This window comes from Mus musculus, chromosome 4 (assembly GCF_000001635.26).
Source record: "Mus musculus strain C57BL/6J chromosome 4, GRCm38.p6 C57BL/6J".
Lineage (NCBI taxonomy): Eukaryota > Metazoa > Chordata > Mammalia > Rodentia > Muridae > Mus > Mus musculus.
Genome location: NC_000070.6, coordinates 45,760,656 through 45,766,876, shown reverse-complemented (window position 1 = coordinate 45,766,876; position 6,221 = coordinate 45,760,656). Strand labels below are relative to the sequence as shown.

Below are 6,221 nucleotides of genomic sequence, written 5' to 3'. Positions count from 1 at the left end.
GTTAAGTGAAGACAAATGTCACTGGGCTCCGTCCAGAGGGTGACGGGAAAACATGGAAGGTGTTGGCGTGGGAACATGGCAGAAGCAGAGATATGAATCAGAAAAAGCATCCTGGTAGCTTGTGTGGAGGGCAGAGGGGAGGGTGACAGGCTGAAGAGGCCGACTCATAGTCGGTGAGGTCTAGGTGAGGGGATGAAGAGGCCTCAACAAGGCTCAAGTGACTGGGGTCTGGGTCACTGGGGTCTTGGCTCTCTTGTTTATCTCATACACTACCAGAGGCTTTCTACTGAGGACAAGGCCCAGGAAAAGAGCTTTTCTTGCAAGAACTGGCTGAGCACGGCCCCACCCCCAGCACCTAGAGGCCCAGCTCTGTCTTGGGCCCCGACTTCTTTGAAGTCATCAAACAGATCACCCCAAAGACAAATCACCCCAAGAGCTCATTTGTGCTTGCCACGCTGTGTGAGCGAGTGTTTTTTTTTATCACACCATCTTAATATTATATAACATTTCAAGTCACTTTGTCCCTTTTAAGAGGACAGAGGTCATGGGGTGGGAGTGGGGGTGCCCCCCTCAACTCCTTTGGCCCCTGCTGTGTGAGGCAACAGGGTTGCCTGCACCATGGGATGTTTGAACACACAAGCTGATGTCCCTGAGACCAGAGCTCTTCCGGCCACACTCTTGTCGACGTTCCCTCTGGTCCCCTTCCCCCCCCCCCCCCCCCCCCCCCGCCGGCCCTGTGACGGCTGCAGTCGATATCTGCTTTAATGTGGTTGGTCTCATTAACATGGACTGGATTAAGCGGCCCACATGGGCTTTTCAATTAGGAAGACAAGTTTCTGCCCGTGTTTACAAAGGGATTACGCTCAGCTCGCCTCTCTTTCCTCCTCCCTCCCTCTGCTTCTCTCCTCCTCCCTCCTCCCCACTCCCTTTCTTCCTTCCTCCCCTCCCCTCTCCTCCCCCTCGTTTTCTTTTTATTTCTCCTTCCTTCTCTCTCTCTTCCCTTTTCGCATGGTTCATAAATAAACTGGTTTGCCTCTTTCTCCTTTGGGGCCGTGTGGAAATTAGGGCTGAGATGGGCAGGAGTTTGTTAGCATCATCAAGCCATCCTAGGAGACAGAGACTCCCAGTGCCCAGCCATGCGTGACTGTTGCAACCTGTGCGTGCATGCCTCCAGCCCCCAGCTCACGTAAGGAGCCAGCCCTCTCCACAGGCTCTGACCACAAGAAACATCTTTTCAACGGCGCTATCACCTATTCCAAGTCCCCCTACCCAGCTAGCTTCCCAGAGCCCACCCATGCTAGGGACCACTGCTCTCTAGGATCTTTGCAAGGGAGAGGCAAGTCTCACACTGAGTCCTAGGAGAGCCTCTGAGCTCTCTGTGGGAGAACCCGTTGTTCTCTCTGGCATCCTTGTTTTCTATGCTTCTCTCTGGCATCCAGGCACTCCCCCAGCCCCGCAAGGACACGCGAGTATAGTTTCCCTCACGTTGTGAGGGAGCTTTTGTTCCCTTTCCCTGGATTAAGAATACACCCTAATCATTACTCCACACGGCTTATCCCCCCACCCCCACCCCGCAACGCAGCCCTGCTCGAGAGCTTTGGAGTGTGTGCCACGCGGCAGTGTCCTGGCTCGCTTTGCTGTCGGCCGCGCTGAGCCTCTGCCCTGCCTCTCTCAGGTCCTCACAGCATCTTTGTTTTGTGCCTTTTTCCTGCTACTGGACAATTTCCACGCAATAAATTCCCATTAGTGAGACACCTGCATCATTTATCTTGATTTGGCTTTGGGGACACAATGTTGGTTGTTCCCAGGTAATGTCCACACTGGGCAGGCTGCCATCCCTCTCCCAACCCCCAGGGCAGATCTGACTGCCATCCCTCCCCACCACCCCCTCCAGGGCAGATAACCTCTCCTGGAAGTGCCACCCACACCCGGCATTCTGTGTTTTTGTAGTTTTCCTGAAATAAAGCCATCTCAAGGTTGTTTTAATGCGTCTTTCACTCTTGATTAAAGAAAAACAGAAAAGAAAGTGGAGGAAAACACCTCCTTCCTTGAGTCTGTCACCATCTTTCTCTGGAGAAATTGTCTGTGTTTGCTCATCTACATATTGAAGTATTGATTTTTTTTTTCCTTAAAAACCCCAGGGAGATCTGTGTCTGCTTCTGGTCAGGCATTCCGTTGCACAGTCATTATCGGTGTATTATTTTGTCTTTGTTACTTGATGACAGGTCCTCATCCTGTAGCTCAGGCCGTCCTGAAACTCACAATGTAGCTAGCCCATGTTGGCCTCCAACTCATGGCTATCCTCCTGTCTCCACATCCCAAGTCCCGGGATTACAGGTGTGATCCACCACACCCAGATGGTCACTTTCACCATAATTGTGCTGTTTTTATTTGCTGCCCCTAGGTAGCCACCGCTGAGGACCAAGGAATGGCACTGGGCATTGACTGCCACCCGCTATGAGTGTCACCTTTGAGGTCCAAAATAACAACACCAGATACTGTACAGTCCTTGGCGCCAAACATACCATGTGGAGCCTTGCTTATCTTCTCTGCTACTTCAAGCAGGAGAGACTATCGCTGCGCCAATTTTACAGGCGTGGACACTGAGTGCCCACGGCGCCTCCCACACAGGAAGTAGCTGAAGCAACATCGTCTCTGGGTCTATTGCCATTTTTCCACAACACCAGCAGCCTACAGAGCGGTAAGAAAACATCTGCTGCCAACCTCTCCAGGTTTGTGACTTCAAGCTCCCCTGGAAGAGTAGGGAATTACCATATTTGGGGGCAATTTACATCAAATTACCATGCACCAGCCAACAGCTGCCGCCCAGAGCGGCGCGGGAGGCAGGCTGCACGGAGACGATCACATTTGTACACACGATAATGAAAACCCGAGCTCAGGCCTCCTCGTTCTCCCATAAATATGGTCATTATGATCTTGTTGGCATTGCTTGTTGAATTCCGCCTTGCAAATTGTTTCCTGGTTGCCTGGGGGAGCTGAGTGCTCTTCTCCTTTTCTCTAAGATGTAGCAGAGCTTAAGAGTTCCCCAGCCTGTCTTCAGTCCCAGGGACAGGCCCACAACCCAGTGCTTGCTCAGCACGGCGTGGAGTTCAAAGAGGGGAGAGGGCTTGAGGGAAGCATGCCGCCTCCTCCTTTATACAGGCTGACAAGTGTTAGCTTGTCCTGAGTGCAGAGGTAGGAGTGAGGTTCAAATCCGAAATAAAAAGGACCTCTTGATTTCCATTCTGGACCTGGAGGGAGCCAGCACAGGCCCTCTCCTCCCCATGGCTGCGGAAGGCAAGGCGTGCAGAGCTCTTGCTATGAATCACAGAAGCCCTCCTGGAGAGCCACAGGGCGGAGGTGGGAGAGGGATTGTTGCAGAAAGGACAAAAGGAATTTCTTGGAATCCAGGACCTGGCTCACCCCAGTGCTCTGGAAGGAGAGGAACTGTGGAGAGGTGCAGAGAGCTGGCAGGAAGCCAGGTGCCCTCTTCCAGCTCTCTCTGCTTCTCCCTGCACAGGGGCTCACATCACAAGGCCGGCTCTCCCTCTGCAAAATAGAATACAGATGCCCAGGTGCCATGGTTATGGGACAGAGCAGCCATCTCCAGGATGGGTCTGTCTTGTGTCCTGATTTTTAATTATCAGATGCTGTGGAATTCTCTCACATGTCCCCTGAATGCAGGAGAGTGAGCTCACCTCCTGACATCTGTCACCGTGCTGAGCAAGACTGTAATGTAACCAAGTGAGCCTCTGCCACAGCCTCAGCTTACCTCTTTCCGTCATTTTTCTTGTGGTTTTAAGGCTAAATTTTGCTCTGTATTCTAGGCTGGCCTCAGACAGTAGCCTCTTGAAGAAGGTAAGATTACAGGTACATACTATCATGCTTAGTACCACTTTAAAAAATATGTTTATCTTATTTTTAAGTGTGTGTGTGTTGTTGGTGGTGGGATGTTCTACTGCAGGTGCCTGCAGAGGCCAGAAGAGGCTGTGAGATCCCTGGAGCTGCCTGACTGATATTGGCACGGAGAGCTGAACTCAGGCCACACACTTCATGCGAACATTTTTGAGATAATACCTGCAGACTTAACACTCTAACAGAGTACAGAGTGAACTCTTAGACAAGCTTCTTCCAGTGATGACATTTTCCAAAACTGTGGCATGATGTCATGACCAGGACACTGACCGGATGCAGCCACCAGCTCTTACCAGATTCACCTGAGTCCCTGAAGTCATTTGTGAGTGTCCACGGAGTCTGAGCATTTCTATCACCTGTGAAGGGTCTGTGAGTCCAACACTGTAGTCAAGGTGACAAAGATCTCTGTGTTGCCCACTGTGGGGGCTACATGACACTGCCATTAGCACTCCCCGAGACAAGCCTTTCCTGATGGCCTGAACCTGTGGGTGTGATCTTATGTAGCACTAGGGACTGTCTCACTTACTGTTCTATTGCTATGATGAGGCGCCATGATCAGGGCAACTCCTATAAAGGAAAGAATCTAATCGGGGGCTTGCTTACAATTTTAAAGGGCTAGTCTGTGGTCGTCATGGCAATAAGCAGACTGGCATGGTGCTGGAGCAATACCTAGGACCTTTATTTACATCCTGATCCACAGGCTCAGATACACATACACAGAGAGAGAGAGAGAGAGAGAGAGAGAGAGAGAGAGAGAGAGAGAGAGAGAGAGAGAGATGGGATAGAGTTTGAGCCAGGCATGGAGCTTTTAAACCATCAATCCCCACCCACCCAGTGACACACCTTCTCCCACAAGATCACACATGCTCCAACAAAGGTCACACCTCCTGATCCTTCCCAAACAGTTCCATCAGCTGGGGACCAAGCATTGAAACACATGAGCCTAGGGGACATTTTCATTCAGACTACCACAGGGATGATGCTGAGGAGATTGTGAAGGATTTTTATTTATTTATTTATTTATTTTGGAACTCACTCTGTAGACCAGGTTGGCCTTAAACTCAGAAATCCGCCTGCCTCTGCCTCCCAAGTGCTGGGATTAAAGGCATGCACCACCACTGCCCAGGATCTTAAGACGGCGACATTATTCTGTTAGTATCTGGCTGGGCCCAAACGTGATTCCGAGGGTGGTGGTGGTCATGTGTACATCTGTGGCAGGGGCTATGCTTACATTTGAGAGGATGTGGATGTCTGTGCCAGAGGAGGACATTAGATGCCTTATTCCTCTGAGATACAGTCTCTAACAACCTGTGGGTAAGTCACCTGCCAGCAAGCAAGATCCAGTGATGCTCCTGTCTCTGCGTACTACAGTGGTGGGCTTACAGTCAACCATACCTGGAGTTTTACATGGTTTTAGGCTCCAAACTCAGGTTTTCATGCTGGCGGAGCAAATGTTCTTTACTTACTGGGCCATCTCGACAGCCTTGGTAGAAGGGTTCTTACGAGTGGGAAGTGAACCTAGTTAGTGTTTCATGTGCTGCTGGCCACAAAAGGCCAAGTTGGGGTGGGGGAGGAAGCAGGACTATGAGCCAAGGTATTTAGGCAGCCTGGAGAAACTGAGGCAAGGAAGGAGTCGTCTCCCAGAATTTCTAAAGGAACCAGCTCTGTCAACACCTTAACACTGGCCCTACTCACACTGATTTTGGATGTGTGATCCCCAGAATATGAGAGAATAAATCTGTGTTGTCTTATACCAGGGAGTCTGTGGGAACTCCTAGAAACACAGCTGGAAATGAATACATTTCTAAGTTTCATCTTCTCTGAAGGTCCGTGTATATCCTTCCTCCATCCCAGCATTGAGCTAGCAGCCGTCAGCCAGCTCACCAATCTCCCCATTTCACCATCTCAGAGGTGTTATGTGCTTGGAGCTGCTCCATTTGTGACCTCTTGGAATTGCTGGCCCAGGCCCGCCATTGTTCCACAGTGTTGGATGAAAGTACTAGGGAGATGACCAATGACACTCTAAAGAGGATTGGCTGGGCCATGTGCTTAGGATCTAATGTTGTCCCCAATGCTGCCTAAGCCAAGTGAGTGAGGCCAAGTCAGTGTGTGTGTCTGTGTGCTTGTATATCTGTGGTGTCTGTGTGTGTGTGTCTCTGAGTGTTTGTATGTATGTGTATATGTGTCTGTGTTTATGTATATGTGTCTGTGTGTATTTGTGTGCTTGTGTGTGTGAGACTCTGTGTGTTTGTCTATGTTTGTGTGTGTCTGTATATATTTGTGTTTGTGTATGTCTGTGTGTATTT

At 50.3% G+C, this 6,221-nt stretch overlaps 1 long non-coding RNA gene across 1 annotated transcript; it reads left to right on the top strand.

Moving 5' to 3' along the window:
• The first annotated feature begins 2,653 nt into the window (after positions 1–2,653).
• On the top strand, positions 2,654–4,500 carry Gm12409 (predicted gene 12409). The gene is made up of 3 exons (NR_046068.1): positions 2,654–2,732; positions 3,828–3,858; positions 3,965–4,500. It is a non-coding gene; the product is annotated as a predicted gene 12409 (long non-coding RNA).
• The last annotated feature ends 1,721 nt before the right edge of the window (positions 4,501–6,221 follow it).